We start from the raw sequence: 24,322 nt of genomic DNA, 5'->3' as shown, positions 1-24,322 counted from the left end.
AAGTTTATATAAAAGAAGCATGCTGCAGGTTAATGCCTCTTGGCAGCTGACAGTAATATTTTGATCTGGAGAAAAGCATGTTGTGACAACACAAAACAAGCAACAGTTATATGACCAGTCAGAAGAGTTGACTACAAGTTGCTATTTTCATTATTGATTGTGATCTGTTCAAAATAGGCAAATAATGATCAATAAAAATTCATCAAGCATAACCATATAAATGTGAACACTCATCAACTTATCACTTAAAAGTGGCTATTTTACTTTGTAAATATTTAATCTAGTGGATGCATTCTTGTCTGTCAGATATGGGCAAATTTCTCTCTGATTTCAAGTCAGGTAAATTATAAATGAGTGAGGATGACAAGTACACAAAACATCATCTAAATGTGAATCCTCTCTGAGCTAACTCCCAGTACCAGCATTATACTATTATTTTAGAACTCTGCCCCTGATTTGAGCCAATATCTGAGACTCTTAAGAACATCCAGACACTGTCTTGCCTTCCAACTTAATTTGCACAAAATCTTTCCTCATCATACCGCATATGGGACTAGGACACAGTAGGACAGGAATGTTGTACTCTGGAGCAGAAATCCTCCCACCCTGTGGGATGATATATTTAATCGTTGTGCATCGGTAGAGCTGCCCAGGCAATGAATGCTTTATACTGCCTCAGGGATCCAACCAGACAGAGTGAACATCAGATCAATACTTCAGCCTGCAAAATTAAAGGACTCAGTAAAAACTTATTTTTTAAGTATAAGCACAAACAGTCATCATCGTTACACTTATATTTGTGATATTGCAATAATTGCTTTTAACATTACAAGAAAATCATGCTGCCTCTCATTACAGCTTGATGGTAATAGCTGATGCTGGTAAGTTTTCCTTTCTAACATAACCACTGAGTAAAATTTACTAGAACATCATCAAGCATCAGGACTAAATTTTAAACATAAGTAGAATTGTATTATTATTATTGTTGTCTCCATCATTCAGAAAATGCCAGAATAACCAAAGCAAGATTAGCAGGCAAACCTATCAGAAAGTTTAGTCTGTAATCCTCTTCCTCAGTGTTTTAGAGAGATGCATCGATGTGTTTTCTGTGGGATGCAGACTTTCCCAGTGGGGCTCCTTGCTATTTGATGCTGTACTCTTGTGATATCCCCAACAGTGCACACAGTGCTCTGAGACAGGTGGTGCTGTGCTGTTGTTTTCCTCACCCCATGTTCTTTTACCAGTTTGGAACATAATGATCCCAAATTTTCCAGTCTTTTCTCGTGTTTTCTTAACTAAATGTACAAATCCTGTATAAAAGAAAAGTCAACAATTAAACAATCTCCTTTTCTACAGCTACCAAAGCTCGTCTTGTAAGACATACTTCATGAGCAATATGGTTTGAAAACCCTGGAATATTTTTCCACGTTTATTCTCCACTCCTTTATCAGTCTATGATGGCAATAAGTCTTTCCTATTGCAGCTTATACTTCTTGCAGTGCATCTAATGTTCAATAATGCCAAATTTGTCATGCCACACTTTATGCTTACCTTCAGACAACTTGGTATATCTGCTTACAGTATGATTTATAGCCTCAGGGCCTACTCACAAATCCTATTGTCCTCTCTTGGACATTTTCTGTCTTCTGTCTTTGCTGCAATATGAATTATGGTCCACACCATCTTGCTATGCCATAACTTGGTTTTAGAATTTGATCCCAGGTCACTCGCTGCATCCCCTCTCCTTCAAACTGTTTATCTGTCCTGCTTAATAGAGGTTGTTTTTCCTACCCTTCTCTCCTAAATCCTCAGCTGGTGTCACCTTTGTCCTTCAGATCTCCTGAGAGCCACCTCAGGGGGCTATTAACTTACTGTAACCAACTGTCTTCATCCAATACTCCTACAGAGAAACAGCATAAAGCCAAAGCAGTCAGTATCTTTTCAGCTTAACTTGAGATTTGTTTTTTTCAATTTATACTAAATCCTTGAAGCACTTTTTCCTAGCATGGCATTTAATATTGACAATGAAAGTAATAATTACAAACTGATAGAGGACTACTTGGCTCTGAATCAAAAAACATTTAATAAACAGAGAAGACCAGCACAAAAATTCTGAATAGTAAATCAGATTTAACATACCTTTTTTAACATCCCAGCTTGCCTCTGAGGCACAGAGTCTAAATCTCCAGATAAAACCTATTTTTATTGATGCCTGGATTCATGTAGATGCTATCAGGCAGAAATTGGAACACACTAAGTCTTCTACACCTAAAACAAATTTCTTTGAAGGATTTATCTTCCATAAGTGTAAAGTTTTTCCCAAAAGCTTTATAACTGAGAACCTAAGTCTCTAACTTTCCTTCTTTCCTTCCTCTATTGATGTTATTAGATACCTAGAAATAATTCTATCTTAAACATAGATATAAAATCTCCTTTAACTTTAAAAATCTAAGTGTTTATAAAAATCAAATGTGTTGCAAAGTACATAAATTTGTCTTTTTGTCACAAATTTGTTCCTAACAGCAGCAGATTCTCCATGTCATCATTGCTCGCTAGGGATAGATGTCCACAGTGACATGTTAGTAGGAAGTTTGGTCATATTTTTTGTCTTTATCAGCATTTGATTCTATTACATGAAATAACTATTAATATCTTCAGCCATTACATTCTGCGTGTTTTTTTTAGGTGATAGTTCAAAAGGATCAGACTATGTTTACAGAAGCAGAGATTTACATTTCATAATAATAAAGGCTGACACAGTTTTTTGGAAATTTTTTTCAATTTTGAGCATTGCCCTTGTGATAGACTTTTTTCTCCTGTAGGTTGCAATTGAGACTGACTGCCAATATTTTGTCATTTCACACAGAAACATGAGAATTTTTCAGTGTTTTTTCTATTGACCAAATACTAGAAAACGCATCTTATCTGGGATGGACAACTATTACGTTAATTGCAAGAGAAGGAGCTTAATGATGGCACATATATTAGCTGGATACTTTATCTACTTGAAAGAAAAATATCTACCACCCTTCAGGGATGAAATAATTTATGCATTTTGCTATTAAATGAAATCAACTAAATAAAGATTTATTAACTAAATACATTTTAGCTTCCTACTCTCCTGCACTTCCGTCCTAGGACTTGTTATATGTGCAATCTGCTCATATTGTTTGCTTACATTTGAAGGAAGATTATGAATAACTGAAACCATTATATTTACCACAACTGACATCAGCTATGGCCTAAGCACATTAAACTTAAAACCAAAACTTAGAAAAATAAAACCTCATTTTTATTCCTTTGTTTCTGAAGAAAATAACATGGATGCTTGTGTCATTTTACTCAGAAATTTGTTTTGCTACTCTCACAATACCACACGTCCTTCTCATTTTTATTGCAAAATTCTCAGAAGTGGAACAAATCATCATCCAGTGCAAATAAATTCATAATACCTACACCAGAAGCCATGTCCTTTCTCCTTAATATAACTTAATTTATGCATAATTTCTTTTTCTGGGGAGGAAAGGACTGAGTAGAGTAGCCCTAAACTAGAAGTAGTCTGTTAGGCAAACCAGAATAGACAGAGACTGCCAGACTTGTAATGGGGAAAAAATATGACACATGATACTGTACTTTCTTTAAGTTATGCCATGCAGCCTTTTATTGAGTTTCTAGCAAGTTTCTATTTTTCAGCACTGTACCTTCTGCTGCAGACTCTGTATACTGTAGGAGATCTACAGCAACTGAACTTGGAAATACAGTTTTAGAATAGATTTTCAGCAGCACTGAGTTCTTTAACAAGAGAAAGGATTTGAGACCTTAGTAGTAGCTGTAGATAAGACAGACTGGGCAGAAATGTTGCCTAGATGCCTTCAAAGTTATTTGATCTGGAGATAGTAATTTGTTGGTCTATTTTTACTTCATGGGGAAAGGTCATGGAATCCTGAAAAATATTGCTGGAAAAAGCCTGCACACAGTAATCATGCAAAGATCACATGTTTTCTGGATTAAATGCAACAGAAATTCTGGCACAGCACAAGTGGTGTTGAAAGACTTTTAAAACAATCCTAAAGTAATTGGCATTAAAACCAAAGGGCCAGAATTGTTATTTAATTCTAGGGAAAGTAGAGATATCTTTGAGGAAGAATGACTAGCCAAAGGTTGTCATTGCATGTCTCTAATCATACTAAATGATGTAACTATATACATAGGTAAGATGGAGATTGCTGCAAATGAGAAGTATGATGAGAAGGACCGAACAGGCAGTGAAACAATTCCTGTCTTGTAGTGATGATGATTTCCTTTTGATTTTAAATTCCTGATGAAAAGTAGATGCTGGTTCCACGTCTCTTAATCTGGGGGATTGCTCTCTCTAATTTCAGCTGCTCTAAGCTCAAGATTTAAGTGCATATCATATATCACAAGGGATCACAAGCTGGATGATCTGGCTGAATTTTAATGATGCAGTAAAAGAAATCCCCTTTGAGAGGGCTCCTGGTGGTCCAGTACCATAGCTCAGATGCCAAAGCTATGCAAATAATGGTAACATCCTTGACCCAAAATATTTATATGTATTTTCTTGGAAGAAAATACTTTCTGCTTAAATCTTTCACACCTCCTGTCTCACATGGCCATAGCACCTGAATTTACAGCAGGCTCTGCCCTGTTACTTTACCCAGTATATCAATCTGAAATATGACACAGGGGAACTATGTAGCCTCTGCAATACGACACACATTGGAGCCATTATGTCAGCAAGTCATGATGTCTGTGTAGGGCAAATAAAATATTGACTGTCAAAAAAACCCAACAACTAAAACTGGTCTCAGTTTTTAAGGTACCTTGTCAGCTTTGACACACATTTATTACAGACCTAGGAATCAAAAATAATGTTTCGTAATATACTGGGGATTTGGCTAGTTTTCCATCCTCAGGGATAACATAGTAAGAATCATGGAATGAAAATGAATAATTTGTCAATTGCTAAATCCTTGAAACATAGTGAAATAAGTAGGTATTACAAACAAAGTCTACTTTTACTCATCTTGAACTAAAAAAAAAAACCAAAAAAATAGGATTTACTAGTAGGGCAATACATTTAATTGGTTGCTCACAGTAAAAAGGAGAGGATATCCTAATTGCAAAAGATGAGATTTCGTTTCAGAACTAAAATGATTATTTGGAACATATCACGTAAGTTTAGAGGCTTGAAGAAAGTGAAAAATAATAAGCCCCCTCACTAATAAATTCTAAAAGCTCAAAGTTGCCCTACCCTTCTCACTTTAGTCTTTTGGCAAATCCAGGCTTATTGGCAGAGCTGTTGAGTGTCTTAGTTTGAGCAGCTCTTGAAGGATTTCTTGAAGCACCTTTCAGAAAGGTCCAAAGTGAGGACGTAAGAGAACTGAAGTGGTCCCCTTTGCTTTCTCATCACTGTCCTCAATTATTAAAGTGGAGAAAAGGTAGGAAAGAACCTGTCTTTGGCAGGATGGATATTAATGCCTCTTTTAAATCTGCACAATTTCTTATGAGCGTCTCATGTTTGATTTTCCTCACTTGCAAAGCACAAAGTTGCGTGTAGGTGGAGATAGAGTCAAAAACTCCTTTGTGTGGTTTGTGCTAGGAACTTTTACATCAGGACTGCCATTTCTGGAAGTAAGAAATACATGGCTTTGTCATGCTGGCAGTGAACCACAGGGATTAGAAGAAATATTGCCAACAATATACAAGAAAGCAGTGATACCACGAGTTTGATGAAAACAGCACCTGGAGGACAGCAGAGGAAAATGTTCTTCCTAATATTGCTGTAAATGAGAACCCAGCAGAGTAGGTAGACGTTCTTGTGGGAAATGTTGTATATTATCAGTGAACTTCTTTCCTGAAAGCATTTTATTGTTAGGAGTTTTACAGATACCAGAAGCAATTTAAAATGGTTAGAAAGCTTCTTAATGACTATATCGTTCACACGTTGGGCAAAATTGTAGTTACACTGAGACATCTTGTGATACCATGGATGTGTTCTTACCCAGTGTTACAGTACACTTTTGTCATATTTTTGTCTTTTCTGACAATAAAAAAATGCACAAGAGCAAAACATTTGCAGGAAACTGGCTGAACTTGCTGGTTTTTTAAGAGTGTTTTCTGCAGTCCCAGTAGTTTCTGTCCCAGGCAATTCAGCTCTGTAAGCTTATCTTCAAACTCTCTTTTATTGTGATGGAAAAATTGTCATTGCTTTTCCCAAAGCTGCTCTTGCTTCTTGAGGGCTAAATCTGTATACCATGATGTAAGAGGGAAAGATCTGTTTACTTGCCTGCTGCTTTCTCTGCTGGCAGCACAATTCCCTGCTTCCCTATTCTGTTACTCAGAAAGCTTGTGTCACTTTGATCAAAAATGAATCATAAGGGAAAAAAAGGCACAGTAAAAGTATAAGAGAAACAATTTCTGTTTGAATAAGAAAGAGAATATGTTGTGCCCAAAAATCTTCAGGATACCATAAGGTTAGAAGTACAGGACAAAGACTCCAGCTCTGGAACAGTGGTTTTATGTTGTCCCAAGAATAATTAGCTGCCTGTGGAAAAGGGCTGTTCTTTTTCACAAGAAATATATTACACTGAGACAATCCAAACAACATTACCACTGGACAAGGAGAAATCTGGTGAGCATCAGCAGTAGCTGAGGACCTTCATTCACAAGCATTTACACAGAAAAAGAGGCACCCTTGGCTGAGATTAAAGGGATAAATAATGAAAAAACTCAAAATGGAGCTACTTCTTTTGCTCTAGTGTTTTCAAGCCATAGCTTAAAAGAAATTTCTTCAAAGAAATAGTCTTCTTCAGTGAGTCAAGCTTTTCCAAACCAGAGAAACAAACAACTAAATTGTTGTTGTGGTGTTTTCTCTTCTGACCCATGAAAAAATTACTGCATTTAGGCTAGCAAAAATGAACTAAAATAAATTTTTGAAAGCTCATGATTATTTGGATGGTGTAAACAGGTTTGAAAATGTAAGAGTGGATCTATAGTGTTTGGACAACCACAAATATATGCATATCAATTTTTTCAAAATGAAACCATGTCTTAAGATATCTTAAGTAGGACATGGGTATGTTAATTATAGATAAGTACATAAATATATATGTAAACAGATATACTATTGGTGTAGCATTTATAAGTATGAATACAGACATAAACAAAAAAAATTACACCATGAGCAACCATATGGGCCTCTTCAAGCCTTCCCTTTAATGCTTTGATATGCGTCATCATTCTCATATTTAGAGTGCATGCTCTTTAGGGCACTGAATCATCCCTTAAAATTGATGTTAAATATATTTACTGGAGATAATGCAATAAATAACTAGAATATTTACAAATAATGTTATATTTATATGAGTTTATAATTTTTCTGTGTTCTCTAAGAGTCCAGTAAAAAAGAGTGATCATGACATGGTAAGACAGAGATTATTTTGCCTCCATACTTGGCTCTGAAAACAGAACCAAACTAAAACATTATCCTAATGGGGTATCTCTGTATTCTGGGAAGATGTGGTAGATTATAAAGAAGTTGATGAGTTTATGTAGGAATTTATCAAGGTAAAACTGTCTCTTTATAAAAAATAATTATTGTAAACAGAGAAAGGGTGGAAATATATTGATCACTGGTGATATTATGAACCACAGATGAAAAGGTAAAATAAAATATGCTTGTATGGAATAACATATTTATGATAATTTTTATTTTCCCTTGTAAAAACTAATCCTGCTACTGCAGTTTTCATTTGGCAATGAAAAAAAATTCATATCAGATAAATGTTTTAATAGTAATTGATCAGATTGGTGCATTCAATGACTTTAGGCTCTCCTATATGGAGGAAAAAGTTGTTTCTAATTTCAAATTAGCGTTGTTACTTATGCTCCTTTTTTTCCTCCCTTCACCACCAAACTCTGCTCTGACCAGGCACAGCCCTTCAAAGACAAAAAGTACTGGATGGCATACTGGGCTCCTGTAATTCCCACTGAAACACCACTGAGTAAGGCAAACCTGTTGGGTTTAAAACCTGTTGATCCTAAGGGATGAATTGGAGGACATTTTGCCTTTAACTGCTTCATCCCTTGCCAGACTAAATTCATTTGCATTTTTGTTAACAACTTCATCAGCTATGACTTTATTGAATATTACCATGCTATGAGACTTTCTGTACTGTGTGATCTTAATTGATTGATGCATGGGAGCAGAAAAACAACACAGCCATTATACTGAGTATTTTGCTGTCTTCTAGGAAATTAAATGACCGGCAGCACCTTTGCAAATTATTTTTACATGCCTTTGAAAAGACAAAAAGTCAAAGAAGTCAAAGGGCAAGTGACCTTAACCAGCAGAAATCCACCAAAAAGCCACAGAAAGTTACCTGAAGTGAAAAGTGGTGTTTAGGTGCCGTTTGGTCAGTCAGTCCAAGCCTTGTTTTTGTGAGTAGGAGGGTGCATGTGCCCAGAACTGTTTTTAAAACCAAGGCCTTGCTGGCACTGAACACTAGGAAACTGCTTCCTGCCAAGCATTTTCTTGGGGACACTGACAGCAATATAACAGCTGTAACTCAACACAGGAAGAAGCAGGTGGTTTTGGCTGTGCACAGTAAGTTATCTGGATCACATAGTAAAGCACAAAGGAAGACTGAAGACAATTTGAGCAAGGCTTTGGTGTTACACTGGAGGCAATGGCATTTCAGTGAAGGAACTCCACATGAGCATGACTGATATTGCTGTGCAAGTTGTGTGAGAGGGGTGGAAATGAAAACTGCCTTGCCCCAGCACAAAAAGATCAGCATACATTGATGAAGTCAGTGTGTGATCACATTGGGACCAGCTGGTTATGAGGGAATTTAATTGGCTTTGGCGAAATTTGGGAAAAGACAGATGTTTCAGAGCTGGCTGTGTTCCTGCAGCATGATTGTCATAGTGTAATTTCCCACTGGTGTGTTTCACATCCTCGGAAGCCCAATTAGCCATTGAATCTTTGCTTGCAGCAGGCAGAACTAGGAATGTGCTGGTTTTCCCCCAAGCAGCAACTTTCTTGTTTTATGCATGCTAGGAAAAATAAAAAGTCGTCTTTTTCAGCTAACTGAGCCACAGCACCAGCATTTCTTACTAGCAAACCTTCAAAAAGAGGCTGTTCTGTATATTCACAATGTCTCATATCTCCTGAGCACTCTAATGTTTTCCTTTCACAATTAGACACTCAGGACTTTTTGTCCCTTTTTCTGGGAAGCACATAGCTGTATACCTGACTCAATCTCCCATTCTCCAAGCCATTTCCAAAACACACTTTTTCTTTATTTGTACAGATTTATGACCACTATTTTCAGAGCCTTAATCCTCTCATCCAGATGAGTCTGCTTACTTTTCTTCCCCAGACTCTCCTGTTCCATTATCTCAACCAAAATCAGATATACTGCAGGTCAGTCCATATGTAGAACATTTTTTAATTCTTCACAGAGTTCAGGGAAGACACCAGAGGCACTCTCCCCTTTGCAAGCTGGTCTGGATATTCTACCTCTTTCACATGGATGGAAATGGGTTGAACATTGCATCAATTAAAGAACAAAAGTGACAGTAGAAGGTTTATAGTCTTCCTCTTGTTGTCAGAGAAACAGTCTTCTAGTTTTCTCCTTCCTTTCTCCAAGTCACGTACTTGAATTTTTGCTAGTGGTGCTCTGAAGTAAGTTGACTGCTTTAATTGGTATCAGTTACCTTATACTGAGCTCAACCACCAGCATTTCTTGTCTGTGCAAGCTTGTGCATTGCCAAAGCTACTGTGAAGGGATACTTCTCATGAAACTCGCTGGAGTGTTTTAAAGAACGTTGTGCATTAACACAGAATCCAATCAGGAAATGAATTTTATTACCCTTATTCCATGGTAACAAGATGTGAAGGTCAGCATTTGAAGATTGATTATAAACACACAATCAATCAAGACTATCTACTGCCACTTGGGATGACTTAAAAACGCAAATGAATAGCACTAACTTCTTCATCTTCAGTATACAGAGGTCTTGAGGGAGAATACTTCTTGGTCTTTGCAGCAAACCCAGAGCAGGCCTCCACTGTGAAACAAAAGAAACACACACACAAAAAGCACAAATGTATAAATGCCTGTTGCAAGGGAACATTCCTAACTCTTCATAAAATTCATGTAATTAGCTATGAAGATATTTAATTTTTTTTATGAGCTATCTCCATCTGTTGAGGTTCAAGGCTTACTAAAACTCCAAACTGAAAGTTTGTACATAATAACTAACAAAACTTGTTCTGTTATGATAAACAGGGAGAGTTAGAGGATCACAAATGAAAAAGAGGGTTTCACTCTGACACAAAATGTTACGTTGGTACTGTTATGAGCTGTTATCATCACTGGGTGTTCTTGGACTTCCCCAAAGAAGGATAGGTATAGCCAAATACTTCCATGTAGGTTTCAGGATAGAAAGCAGTTACATTTGCAATCAGAAAGAGCTCTGTGCCTTAGAGGCATTGCACAGGTCTTGTCCTAGTGTATAGATCTCCAGGACTTACAGACGTTACAGAATCTTGAATAATTTTCTTTCACCTACCTGACACCAAACAGGTTGCATTTAACAAATTTATATCTCTAGGAGAGACATTTAATCTTCGTACAAAGACATGAAACAATTAAAAATTCACCATTTCCCTTAAGATCCCCTATAATGATTAATCATCTTCATTGCTGGAAAAGTATCATGCCAGAAGTGTCTGGCATTACTTTCTGTCCATATGTTCTTATTATGACCCCCATATTAAATATCTTCTTAATACATAATTTATTACTGTGAAGGCACTTGCAAGCTGTAATCAAACCACTTCTCAAACCCCTCTTCTTGGGCTGAACAGATTGGGCTCTCCAACTCTCACTGCAAGGCAATTTCTTCAGCCTTTAAATCATTTATGTTTCTTTCATCTAGAGATTTCCTAGCTACCTTTTTACTATGCAGACATTTAAACTATACACAGTTTCGTAATATCAATGTCAGTCTTGGCATAGCTAAAAATAAATTCATTTCTCATACACCTATTGCTAATTTAAGTATCAAGTGACTGCCAGCTCTTTTTAGTGCTGCATCACTTTGAGTGCTTATGTGGAGTTGTTTTTTTACTAGGGATATGTACTAGGTCCTTAATTTCTTTGAAGCCTGCTCTTGGTTTCTAATGCTGAAACCTTGCTCAGATATTTATTTTCATATTTACTAAAATACTAATTTAGTTCACTCTTTCTGCTAATCTATTCAGTTATTTTTCTTTTTTTAATTGTTTTTCCATGGTTTTACTTATCTATCCATTTTGGTAAACATTTTGTTTGTTAATGGACAAAAACATTCTATGATGTTGCAAGTAGAAGCAGAAAATACTACCACAAGGAAAAATAGAAATATTAAAGAAAAAAAACCAAACAGATTCCTTGCAAATATATTTGCCCATGTCCTGACTATGCTGTATTTTTTTTAAAGTTTCTAGCTTTTTTTTTTCCCTTATCATTATTTTAAACTCCTTTTCAGAAACCTTAGATCTCCTTAGTATAGATGTGAAATTTCCTTTTTTCATCAAGATCTTAGCTTTGATTATTCATTTGCAGCAAATTGATTGCTTGTAAGCTTTATTGATTCCATGGCTTTATTCCCTTTCTAAGTGTATTTGCCAGGTACTGATTTCCCACACTATCCAAACTGCTCCTTGACTTCAATGTTGATCCAAGCAGTCTTCTAAATAAGATTTTCCTCCATTTTGAAAATATAAGTCTTAAAACAGACCCATTTTTATGTGTTTTTTAAAATAATATTCTACAAAAACCAAATAATTTTTATTTCCAGCAGAATTTTTGCATATTAGTCATAATTTTAATGAGGATGGGGAGACAGAGGCAGACTGGCTAGTGCTTTCCTGCCCTTCCCTAAAAAGCTATGTCTTTAAATATCATTACTGGAAAAATTCTACCAATAATACAGAAAACTGCAAGTACCTAAAGGCCACACAAATGCTTGGTAAGGCCTAGGCTATAAATGTGCATAATAGAGAAACATAAAAGAATGGTCAAGGTAAAACATAAAATGAACAACTAGACCACACTGCTTGTATAGGTTTATTTTTATCTGACAAAAAGCTTGTTCTTAAAAAAAGCTTGTTCTTGTTCTTAAATAAGCAGACCAAACAAACCCATTACACCTGGTAACCTAGATATAGCTTGAACACTGTCAAAAACAAGCAGAGGCAGAAACAAAATAAATCACTTCTCTTAACAGAGACTACACAATTCTCTCATTTCTCTCCTTTCCCCTTCTCTCTCTCTCTCTCTCTTTTTTTTTTTAATTTTCTCTTTTATTTGTGTATCACAAGCTTTTATTTAACAAAGGTTTTGGTCTTAAATATATTTAACTTCAGCCTCTTGTTTCCCAGGTAAGGTGCTGCCAAGCCTAAATGCTGATTTGACTCATTAGGTATCTATTCACAGTCTGACACAAAAAAGGCCATTCCCCCATAAAAAAGGGTTGTGCTGCTGAGAGCTGCTAAACCCATGTGTATGTTCCCATAAGTGAGAAAGGAACAAAACTACCTTGTCACCCTTACTTGTTGTCCTGCTGGCGTGTGGGACAGATGTAACCTCTGCGGGCTGTGGAATATGGCAGAGTAATTACATTTGGGACACCTTACAGCTCAGAAACCATTTCTGGGTGAAATCAGTCCCTTTGGTAATGGTGTGAGACTGTTGTCACCTTTGAAATCATGGAAGATGGGAGATACTTTGGATGTCACTTGTGAACCTTAGAAAGGTCCACTTGTAGAAGGAATATTTAAAGCACTTACTGTGGGATTTTTTCATGTCTGGTAGATAGAATTTTTAATTTCCTTTTGTGTTCTGTCCCTTTTCCTCAACTGCAGCCTAAGGGACCCACATTGGATTTTCAGGAGTGGCGGTCTCTCCCACTGTGTGGAATCCTGCTCTATCTTAAATAGGAGATATTCATGAAAGGAAACACCCAGAGGTTACTGAGAAGATTCACCACCACCCTACATGCAGCTTGCATGGTATTAGAATTAGCACAATGGCTAAGTAAAATATGCTAAGTAAATGTGTAACTGAATGCCCTAGATTTTCCACTAGATTAACACCTGGGCTGTGACAAATATGCATGTAGTCCCAGAGATAGTAAAGTCAATATCTGTAAAAAGTTTCTTCTGGACTTTTCTTCACAGAATAGCAAACACTTCACTAGAACGCACTTTAAAAAAAAAAATTAAAAATTACAAACAGCTACTTAAATCTTGGTGGAGAAGATCAAGCACAGAAAGAAGTTTCTCATCTCCTCTTGTGGGACACAATCCTCCCAGCTAACAGAAAAGACGCTAAGCACAGATCTTGATAATTAGAAGCCTGTGTAAGTACAGTAGGAGCTAATAAGCCAGTACTACACGTGGGGTGTGTTTAATATTAATAACCTCTGTGAGTGCACAGACACACTAGTGAAATGATGCCAGGACAAAGCCCTTCATATACCTTAGCAAGGCTAAAGCTTTGGAAATCTGCATCAAGAGTCTGTGGTTAAGGGTGTGTTGCTCAGACGTAATAAAAACTTTGCTATTCAGTTTTTGTGTATGTGCTATTTCCTTTGTCTTTGTGGTTGTCACTTTTTTTTTTTTTTTTTTTTTTTTTTCCCAGAGTAGATCTATAATCCTTTTCATCCTCCATGCTGCCCTTGTGGGCAGAAGCCAGCCAGGACTTGGGTACAGAACACCCACACCACAGGACTGATTTGCACTGCCCAGTAATCTCCTGTTCTTGAGAACTCTAAGTTTTCCCACACTTGAGCTGGATCTTGGGGCCTTCTTCACAGAAAGGCTGCCACAGAGCTTGTTTCATTAACAATTCCGTGTGAAAACCATGTGTCAGTAGGGTTGTTTTACCTCAATGAGGTATCTTCCAGTTGATTCATGAAAGCCTTTCTTCAGGATTTAAATGATCCTGGGTTTTTGTCTGGTCTTTCAAAGTTTACTTTAAAGTGGGGAATGATTATTGTTTAGCATTTCTGCAAACTCTAAGGACTTATCAGTAAGAAAAATATTTGCTTCCTCTCTGGTGCTCTAGTTCTTGAACTGGATTCAGTGTCATGTGAATTATTTGCTACATACCAACCTGAGATCTCCTAAGAAGAAATTATTTATTTTGTTATGTTTACTTTTTTATATTTTTCTTTGTTTTCTTGTGGTTCCTCCCCCACCATTTTTCTTGTTATAACTGCAAAAAAAAAAAAAAAGAGGTTTTAGTGATTTCTATGCAGAATTCTCATCCTAAAAGTACTTCAGATAATTTTCTCTGGTGGGGGTAGGAGGTGAAAAATTATCACTTTTTCTTTACAATTGATTTACAAATTTTTCATAAATAACAAGAAAAGTATTAATTTTGACATGAAATCTATTTTATATAGAAAATCTTCTGAATCAAAGTTTAATTCAGTCTGTCCCTACATGATCACAATATAAAGGTTACTTTTGTGATTAAAATCTTTTAAATCTGGTTAAAAAATGCATAGTAATTATAGGAGTGTTGACATAAAGGGAGGAGAGCAAAATCAAAAAATTAAAAGACATGATTAATTTTTGTAATGAAGCTGTTTATTCTCACTTGAAAGACTGCATTCTTACAAAGTAGATCTTGAGACAATTAATATATTATTTTTTTATTGAGTCAACTTTGACAAAGGAACTTTCATTGCAATCTTATCTCCTTTCAGTACTCATCTCTCTATATCAGCTGGATGATGAGAATAAATCTCTTATTTAACCTGGCTCTCTGCGTAAAGCTCTGCAGAAGAAGTTTCAGCAGATGGAGCTAGTGTGCTTCCAATCTTTGACACCTGCGCTCAATGTGGAAAAAGATGAGAAGAATCATTTATAGAACTGTGGCTGGGGATATGTCAGGGTCAGGGGTGAAGATTTTCTTTTGGCTTAGCAGAAAAGTAGCAAGCATAAGAGGGAATTACCTATCATTTATCAAGTGCTGGGAGATAAGAGGAGGGCAGCTTAGTGATTCAGAGGCTAGTGATGTGCCATAATGTGGAAAATAAATTGAGAAGAATAATAATTATTGCATTTGTGTCCAAATTCTTTTATTATATCTTGCTGCTTTTTCACTGTTACTCTCACACAGTAATGCACTGTGTTCATAAAGTGCTACAAAATAAAGTTTTCAGAAAACCTGCGGCAAATTGTTTATGTCTTATGGGATATAAACACAACTATATGTTAGTCATACTGAACCACAGTAAGAAAGAAGATGTGTTTGTGGAGCTGCTATCACTTAATTCAAGCTTGTACTGACCTGAAGAATGCACTTCAGCTCTTTTCTCTAACAAGAGCCTTGTGCAGTCACTGACACAGATTTTAAAGCAGGGACATGCTGGAAACACCCATCTTCCCAGCAGAGTGGTCATGAGATGCCTGACATTTAGTAAAAATGAAGCCTACTGTTCTCCATTTTTTAAACCATTAATTTCCAGTCTATGCCTCTGGGCTCCAGAGGTACTTCCAGCCTTCTCAGCAGTCAGGGTACTGATTGCAGTGGGACCTCATCAACAGTTCGCTTTCAGACCAAGGTTTTTTCCTTTTTTGCCTCCAAGCTTAGTTAACAGGTCCTCTCCTGCAGAGCTCTTCTTGCAACAGGAGTTTTTATTGCATGAAGACCCACAGCTGAATGTCACAAGGAGGGAAAGGACAGGCTCTTGGATATAATGTGCAGGTCTGTAGTGCCTATAGTCCATGTAGAGCTGTGTCTGGCACATGCAGAAGGCCATAACCTACACTGAGGGGTGCATGTGAGGGACATAAAGAGATCAGCAGAACTTTCTGTACAGTGACTATTGTGCTGGGTTCAGTTTTCAAGGTCAGTGGTTTTCATTTGATGTACTAGCAAGCACAGAGGGTGGGAGCTTCTCACAAACCCCGCTTCAATGCAGTGCTAGAGGCTAACAGCAGGGAAAAGAAAATGCTCAGAGTTCTTAGCCAATTTTTGGAGTGGTCCTGCCATGAGAAGAGCACCTGAGAGATTTGGGATTCAACATGCATACCCACACTTTCAGTCTGGGAAAGGGAAGGAAGGCAAGAAAGGAAAACGGTTCAGGAAACTCTCCAGGATTTTCTCTCTGTGACATTAATTTTCCAAGAGCAGAATATGCAAATGGTGGTGGCATCCTGATAGGAGGAGAGTTATATGCTATTTCAGAAGTTAATATATGGTGTCAGTGCTATCACGTTGTACCTTCTCTGCAGTTCTGCAGTTCCTACATTGTGATTTATTGTAGCACATTGTAAGAGCAGTGTGCGAAAGTTTCAAAAGCCATCATTGGTCATTGTTACAGCAGCATAGCACTGACAAGCAACTGATGGAAAGAAAGGTTTTATTGCTCCACTCTTCTCTCCTTCTTGCCTATTTAGGTCTTCAGCTTCAGCACTTTAGTGACTCCATAGGCTACTGAATTCTTGAACGAAGTTTCAGTAGGTATAAAGTAAGGCATTATTTTGTTATATGCATGTCTGATATGGAAAGGACACTTTTATTTTACCGTAAATTGCCTACTGCAGCAACCAAATGAGCCATGGCTTTTGCATGCAAATTTATAAATTTTTGGTTTGGGTTTTGAATTCTCATTGGTTAGATTCTGAAATTCTAATTGGAATTAAGTTATCTTTAAGAGATTGTCCTGTGCAAGTTCGAATTTTTAGTATTTCAAAACTTTTTTTCCATAAATTGGCCAGTCCTGAACTTTACTGGTGATTACTGCTCTGAGATACCAGGAATGTAGTATAAAAATGTAGGCAGAGAAATTATCAGAATTTCCTCTGGGTTTTCATGTGTATTTGTTATATAAAGCATACATCCCTAATTATATTTGTAATGTAATTTCCTCTAAAGGAGTCAACAATGTAAAGTGTTGCTTAGTTTTCCTTGTTACAATAAGTCATCTGAATAATGACAATAAATCTTGGCTGGAAACCCAGAGATTTGAGGGTTCTACCAGGTTTCCAACAGAATTTCTGAATGACTAGTGTTGTATCAAGTGTTGTCTTGGTTTCTAAAACAGTACTTGTGTTCATCTGTTTTTGTGAATTCCTTGAAATTAGTGGATGAAAAATGTAGCATAAAAGTTTGGTTTAACATTGCAGCATTGTCATGTTTACATGTGCACAGTTTCCTTTTCGGCCGTGGATGACTTGTCCTTTGAAAAGCTTGTTCCCAATAAATTAGAGACTGAATTTACAGCATGTGATTTACTCTGCACTGGCTCCAGGTGAGGACATTCTCCCTATAAACATCCATCTCACCCAGCTGCAGCTGCTCCCGGGCCTGTGCACTGCCAGTGGAGAGCCTCCTGAATAGAGAATCTCAGAGTAGGTAAGTTAGACATGTTGTGATTTCCACTCTACAGGATCTTCTCTCTTCCCTCCTAACTACAGAATCTGGGGAGATCAGCTTACCCTTCAAGTGATGCGATACCTTTCCCACTCACCTGCTCTGCCTCTTATTGTTATCTGTGAGACAAATTCTTCCTTAATTTATTTTGGAATTAATTGTACATGTTCTAGGGATAATACTCATGGGGCTCAGACTCCCTTTACAACTTACAGGATAAAAAAAGATAAGTTTATTTAGGAGAGCAAAAAAGTAGGAGACTGCCATATGTATGACAGAGATATCTCTGCTTCTCTCTCTCTTACTGTCCTTCTGAGCATAAAGTTAACCTTTGTGATGAGCAGATAAGGAGGTGGATTGAAGCAACTCAGAATTCACACCCTCCCTAATTCACAGCACTCTAACTTCTCTTAGTTGTTAAGCCAAAGTGATGTACAGCTTAACAACAAAAACACTGTCTTTATAGAAACTCCCAGAAAGTGAATCAGGGTCCTGGAGACAAAGACTCCACATTTACTCTTGGGAGTTGCTAGTATCCCCAGTATTACCAGTGGAACACTTAAATAAGTAACTTACAATATTATTTTTCCAGTGGTAATATTAACTAAAATCAAAAGTACATTTGGTTCTTTACTAGTATGAAACTAAGTACTGATAGGACTATTGCAATGAAATATAAATTTCTTACTGATGCCACAGTTTTAAACCCACGTGGCCCACTAAAACTGATGTATGCAGAAAAACAACTTTAAAAGAAAAGGGGTCATATATATGTATGGCTAACAACAGCACTTGGAAGGCAGAGCTGCACAAGGACTAAGGCAGGAATTGCAGAATTTGCTAATAAATGTTTTCTGTCAGGATCTTGGCAGCAATCAGATAAAAAAAAAAGCTGTAAATCTACTGCGAAGGGAAGTAGAAATGTTTTCTGGAACAACTGGTAAAGTCTGACTACCTAGAGAAGAGATCTGAATTCTGTGCTGGCAAAGAAATCTTATCTTCTTGACAGTATTGGTAAAGCATTCATCAAGGATTGGAGGCTGAAGTGGGTACATGAAAGGAAAGAGCTTTGATATTGCATTGGCTATGCCTAGAGAACATCAATTGATTATTGAGCAAAACTTAGAACATCATGCCTTTGAATTACTCCTGCACACATGTTGATGAACAGTCACAGTGATGAATGAGCTCTTAAATAGTTCTGTAAAATAGCAGGAACAGATTCACAGTAACTGGAGAGGCCTTTCTAAAAGCTGTATGCTGGAGGTGTGGGATGGGACAGAGGAAGCAAGAGATTTAGCTGCTGAAATAGTTCAGGTTCTTCTTTAATGAGGAATCTACTCTTATTTAGGTCTTCTGATAATGTAATACTCCAACAGTTGTAAATGCAAGAAATTGATTGTCACAACGGAAATATTTCTTTGTCCTGTGTATTCTAGGATCTAGCTGTTACCACCCACCCTAAGCCCAGAGGAGCAAAGTGAGGTCTCAGCGGATTACAAATCCTGAGGTTCAAAATACTGCCCAAAACATGGTTAAAACCAAATGAGGTTAAATGTTGGTATCAAAATATTGATACATGTTATTTAACTGTAAAAGACATGAAGAGAAAGAAAGAAGGAAATAGAAAAAGAGGTGTGTGTGGGAGGGAAAATGGAGTGTGACAGAGACAGATTAAGTAGAAACATGCCACCTCTCCATGGGTCCAAGTGATGTCTTGTTGCTTCTCTTCATCTGGTCTTCTTGCCAGTGAGGGTTTCCTGCTGAAAAATATATAATCCGAGGGATTAATATACATTTGGGCCATGTGGGAAAGCCCAGGTACCTCCCCTGCAGGGGGGCAGTTTGACACTGTCCCTTGCAAGACTGTGGATCTGTTGCATCACATCTTGCATCATGTGGAGTGCTCAGGTGCAGGATCTGGGGAACTGTCTGGGGAGCCTTTGATGGACCCTGACCCTGCTCAGCTGTCCCTCTCTGCATGTCCCAGAGATGTGGCTCTCCTGTGCTGGGGGCCCTGCAGCTGGGCCAGACTGCGCAGTGGAGGATGGGTACTCACTGCCTCTGACCAGAGTTTTGCTACAGACCCAACCCCCTCCTCTTCCTCCCTTTGGTGAAGACAGGGGTCTGTGTGAGGCTGGCAGCAAAGACCAGGGTTGTGGCCTCCACCCCAAAGTTACTGGGTTTGGCTCTCTCATGAGTGCTTATCCATTACTTCCCAGACCTTAGGTGCTTAAAACAATCGTGTCACTTTCTCTTATCTACATTCCTTAGATGGCTCTCACAGTTCAGGGTTTCAGCCAGGAGACCCATTCAGGGTGAACTTTGGTGGTGCATGTTGCACCACCAAATTTTGCTGCAATAGGCAAAAGTCCTTCATAAAAATATTGAAGCCATAAACCATAACATTTCAGTTTCTGACACTGGCCTAGTAGGATTTGGTGTTATTAGCTATGTTAATATAAACAATTATTAATAAGGGAACTAATAAATTCCCTCAGTCAAATGTACTGTGATTTTATGGATTGTTTCTTTTTAAGTTAGCTGAAAACTAGTCTGCAGTAATTTTTAAACATTTTTCTCCCCAGGTATGGATATTTTTCTCTTTTTTTTGCCCTTTACATACTTGATTTCTTATCACTCGGTTCATTTTCACTGATGTGAAAACAGGCAAGATAAATGTTTTTCAACTTTTTAGTTTTGTACATAACTCATCAACTACACGTGGAACAGATGGAAAGTGTCCTTTGCAGTATATTTCATCTGAATGACTATTCATGGGGTATGTATCTTGTTTAGCATTTTTAAAATAAATTAATATTCAGTTATATAGGGTTTTCTCTGGGGATTAACACAAATGCACAGACACTAGTTTTTCTTAGGTCAAGGTTCACCAAAATGCAGCTGACATTTATGACACATTAAGCTCTTGCATGTGGTTCAAAAGGTCGATATGTCCTTTTGCGCACCCTCAACAGAGCAAAGGCTGAGAATCACAGAAAGCTTGGGGTTGGAAGCTTGGGGATATCTGGATGCTGTCTTATCCAAGCTCCTTGCTCAAGCAGGGTCACCTGGAGCAGGATGTCCAGGACTGTATCTGAATGATTTCTGAATATCTCTAAGAATGGAAACACTGCAACCACCCTGGGCAACTTCTGCCAGTGCTCAGTTACTCCCTATCAGTGAACAAATATTTCCCAGTGTTCAGAGGACACCTCCTATACTCTGATTTGTGCTCCTTGCCTTGTGTCCTGTGAGTGGACACTGCTGAAATGGTGCTGGCTGCATTTGAACGTGCTGCTTTGCACCCTCCCTGGAGTTATTTATGTACATTGGTAAGATCACTCTTACACCTTCTCTTTTCTAAGCTGAAGAGCCAATTCTTTTAGTCTATGTTGGAAAGTGAGGCAGGATGCATGCCATTAAATAAGCCAAAGCCAAGAAAATGGTTTTGACCATTACAGTAATGGTCACTGAAACACTGTTTAGCTGTTAACATGGTTCATGATTTTCTTATGACTTACTAGATTGCCTGATCAATGTCTGATCAAGGTTTCAGACACCTTGTACCAAGGACAGTTCCCACAATGTGAGATAGATGGGACTACACCAGGTTTGTTTCTCTCCTCTCTCTGTAGTACCCCAGGTCTGTGTCAGAAGGTTTTGTACCCTCAGATATCCTCCCTGCTCTGCTTTAGGGCTGTTGCACATTCCTTCAGACTCATATTGTGAAAATGCTTCTTTAGCTGTAAAGACCTATATAATACAGAGGAACTCGTTCTTTCTCCTCTGGGCAGTTTTACAGGACAGAAATGAAGATGTAGAGGACTGCATAGGTAGAAAATAAAACACTTTTTATGTATAAATTTAAGTCCATCCTTGCTGCCTTATATTTTGGGCAGTCAAACTTACAAAAACATCATGATGATTAGAAGGTATCAGCAATAATGTTGAAAGCATATTCAGCAGCAGAAAAGGAAGCATGTTAAATTTGACATAGCACAGAAGAGGGACTACCATAACAGGAATGCTGTTTTCATCTGTGGAGTGACAGAAAAAGTCTCAGAGGGCCTTGCTGCTCTTAAGAGCCTCAAAGATCACATTGATTCAAAAAATAGCTATTCTGAGTGCCACACTATTGATAAAAACAACACATGGGAGGTTCATCTCTCACTGGTTTCATAACAGATGGTGCCTCCTTTATGATGATGAGATATAAGGGTGTTGCAGCACTTATGAACAGAAATTGTTGTAGAGTATGGAGATGAAGACACTGTTTTATTCATTAGCAAACTCTTATTGCAAACCTCCTTAAAATAGAGCATGTCATACACAGTGGTGTTGAAGTAGGAAAGTCTCCTTACCCAAAAGTCTAGTCCTCTGAGGAAGACCATGAGGCTGAATCTTTAAGTGATGTATATTCAGAGCTATTCAGCATATTTGTGTGGCTTTGTTCTGTTGGAGGACATAGATGTATTCCTGCAAAGGAGAAGTAAGGATAACAACCCCTGCAAGGCTGGGACTGCACAAGCCATTTCAGCTTTTTTCATGTCTCTGTGAAGTGAATCAGAATATTTGCAGTGGCAGAAGTTCCCATCTGCCCTAATTGACTGTATGAAAACTTTGAAGGGAAACCTCAAAGCACTGCAGAAACATCAGAAACACAGTGACACTTCCAGGTTGCAGCAAAGAAGAATTAGTGGAGAAAAAGCTTTTTCCTTCAGAATGTATCAATAGTGACCCAAGAAATGTTTCAGAATATGTGCAGGTACCTCTTTTTGGCTTGAAGTAGACTGTGAAGATAAAGGTAATATAACTTGAATGATGTCTGTTTTCTACGAAAACTTAAATTATGAGCCTTCTTAGTGATTGCTGGCACTCCTATGAGATTATCCTTACTTTTCAAAGTATATCCAGATGTGAGCAAATATCCTTAAATGCAAGTATTAAAAAACATACTTTGGAGTCATGATATGAATGGTCACTTTGTATCAGTCTTCTTCATTACCTCAAGATTTAAACTCATGCTATTGCTAATAATCAGCAATAAAAATCTAATGTGGAAGTCCAAGTCGATGATAAATGGAATAACAACATTGAATTCTCTTTACACAACCTTTAAGTATCTACCACCCCACATCTATGAATTTCTCTGAAGTCTTGTATTGCAGATAAGACATTTTTCTATGAGTCAGATCCTGATACCCTATCAGCATGTCTGGCCTGAATAAATTTGTGGGGGTAACACATGAAACAGATGCTTTCAGGGTCAGACTTTATGATTCTGGATTCTTCCTCTTTTTTGAGTGCTTCAGATAAGAAAGAAATAAATGGATCTGATTAACAGAGAGTGAGTGGTCATCAGGAATTCACCTCATCTTCCCCTGGAACCTATTTCTGACCGCAGTGATTCTACAACCAATTAGCTAGTATAAGGACAAAGTAATGTGTATTAAAATAGGAAAAAGCTTTCAGAATGTCCCTAACAACATGCTGGATGCCAGCCCTGTGATTTCTAGCACACAGAGTTACTGCCTTACTGGAATGAATCTAGCTTTTATTAAGGGCAAAAAATTAATATCTGCTACAAAAAATGCCACTTTTAGACACAAATGAATGCAGCTGGTCCTACAAAAGCTATAGTACATGTTATTCAATACTGCCAACAATGTGCAGAACTTGCTGAAAACTCTTATTTCAAATCCAAAGAATTGTCTGCAGATCAATTTTTCCCCAGATCCTGCTGGTGTGTCTTCTCCATTTGAGCATGGAGTTAGGTCTTGAAAATAATTATCTCCTTATTTTTCTGAGAGAACACATTAAGGAAAGGACTTATAATTTCTCTTCCGTTATTCAATGCTGCTTTTTGTTTACGTGCCTTTTCCCTCTTCCTCTCTCAATGGGGACTTGACAGTTTTCTGGCTAGCTTCTTATCGGGAGTTCAAAGAGTTTTTAATTTCCCTGGCAGTTTCAGTTGGCTAAGTTAGGATATATCCATCTTTCTTTCACCTTTTTGGAATTGCTGGCTTCATGGGTTATTGCCCTTAGCCAGCAGAGCTGTTGTGGTGACCCTGGTGTCCAGGTCTTCTGCTGTTTTATGTTGTGCTTTTTTTCAGTTGCACATAGCAGACTAGGTGTGGGGGTTTCTGTAAATGACTTTCCATTTTATTTTGCTTTACAGTTAAGTAAGATATAAGATAAACAGATAATTCTGAATTTTGCAGATTCTGCAAACTTTGGGTTTCTTAATTGTGAAGAAAGTCGACAGTTTGCGAACTCAGTCTGTGGAAAGAAGTGTACAGCAAACTAAACTGTGAAGAACAGGGAAAGCAGGTACTGTTTTATGTCTAAGATATTGTTTTGACAGTCATCTCAATACTTATGACCAAACACAGGATTTTTTTTTTGCTTTACATAGAGAAAAATGTATGTAGAATTTGTATTTTTGTATAATGTATACACATATATCTGTAATTCTAGTTTACTCAGGTATTTTACCCACTGAATAAAGACTAGATCCCTTCTCCAGTTTGAAAGATAGACAAGTAGAAGTTTTTGGATTAGGGATTTGAGAACCTCACCCCTCATATCTGTTCTGTAAAATGCATAGTTAGTGTGCCTTGGTTGTGGTTCCATTCTGGAAAATATAAAAGCAGCAAAAACTCTAAGTCATTTGTATTCAGTATTTCTTCATGAACTATAAAGGAACAATGGAGCAAGTAAAAGTTGTGATGTTAGTTCTGGCTCTGGGAAACAGCCTTACACTTGTTTATAACAAATATATAAATATAAGAAGAGTGAGTTGCTAGAATGTTTTTATTTAAGAAACAGTTTTTTATTTTAATTTTGTGATTTTTTTT

At 37.5% G+C, this 24,322-nt stretch overlaps 1 long non-coding RNA gene across 1 annotated transcript; it reads right to left on the bottom strand.

Annotated features, from left to right (window-relative positions):
* Positions 1-65: 65 nt before the first annotated feature.
* Positions 66-8,461, bottom strand: LOC121335115. The gene is made up of 3 exons (XR_005952517.1): positions 8,403-8,461; positions 1,042-1,310; positions 66-721 (listed from the first exon to the last, which is right to left on the bottom strand). It is a non-coding gene; the product is annotated as an uncharacterized LOC121335115 (long non-coding RNA).
* Between the last annotated feature and the right edge of the window lie 15,861 nt (positions 8,462-24,322).

This window comes from Onychostruthus taczanowskii, unplaced genomic scaffold, assembly GCF_017590055.1.
Source record: "Onychostruthus taczanowskii isolate IOZ18803 unplaced genomic scaffold, ASM1759005v1 scaffold2, whole genome shotgun sequence".
Classification (NCBI taxonomy): Eukaryota; Metazoa; Chordata; class Aves; order Passeriformes; family Passeridae; genus Onychostruthus; species Onychostruthus taczanowskii.
This window is presented reverse-complemented; position numbering and strand designations above follow the sequence as displayed.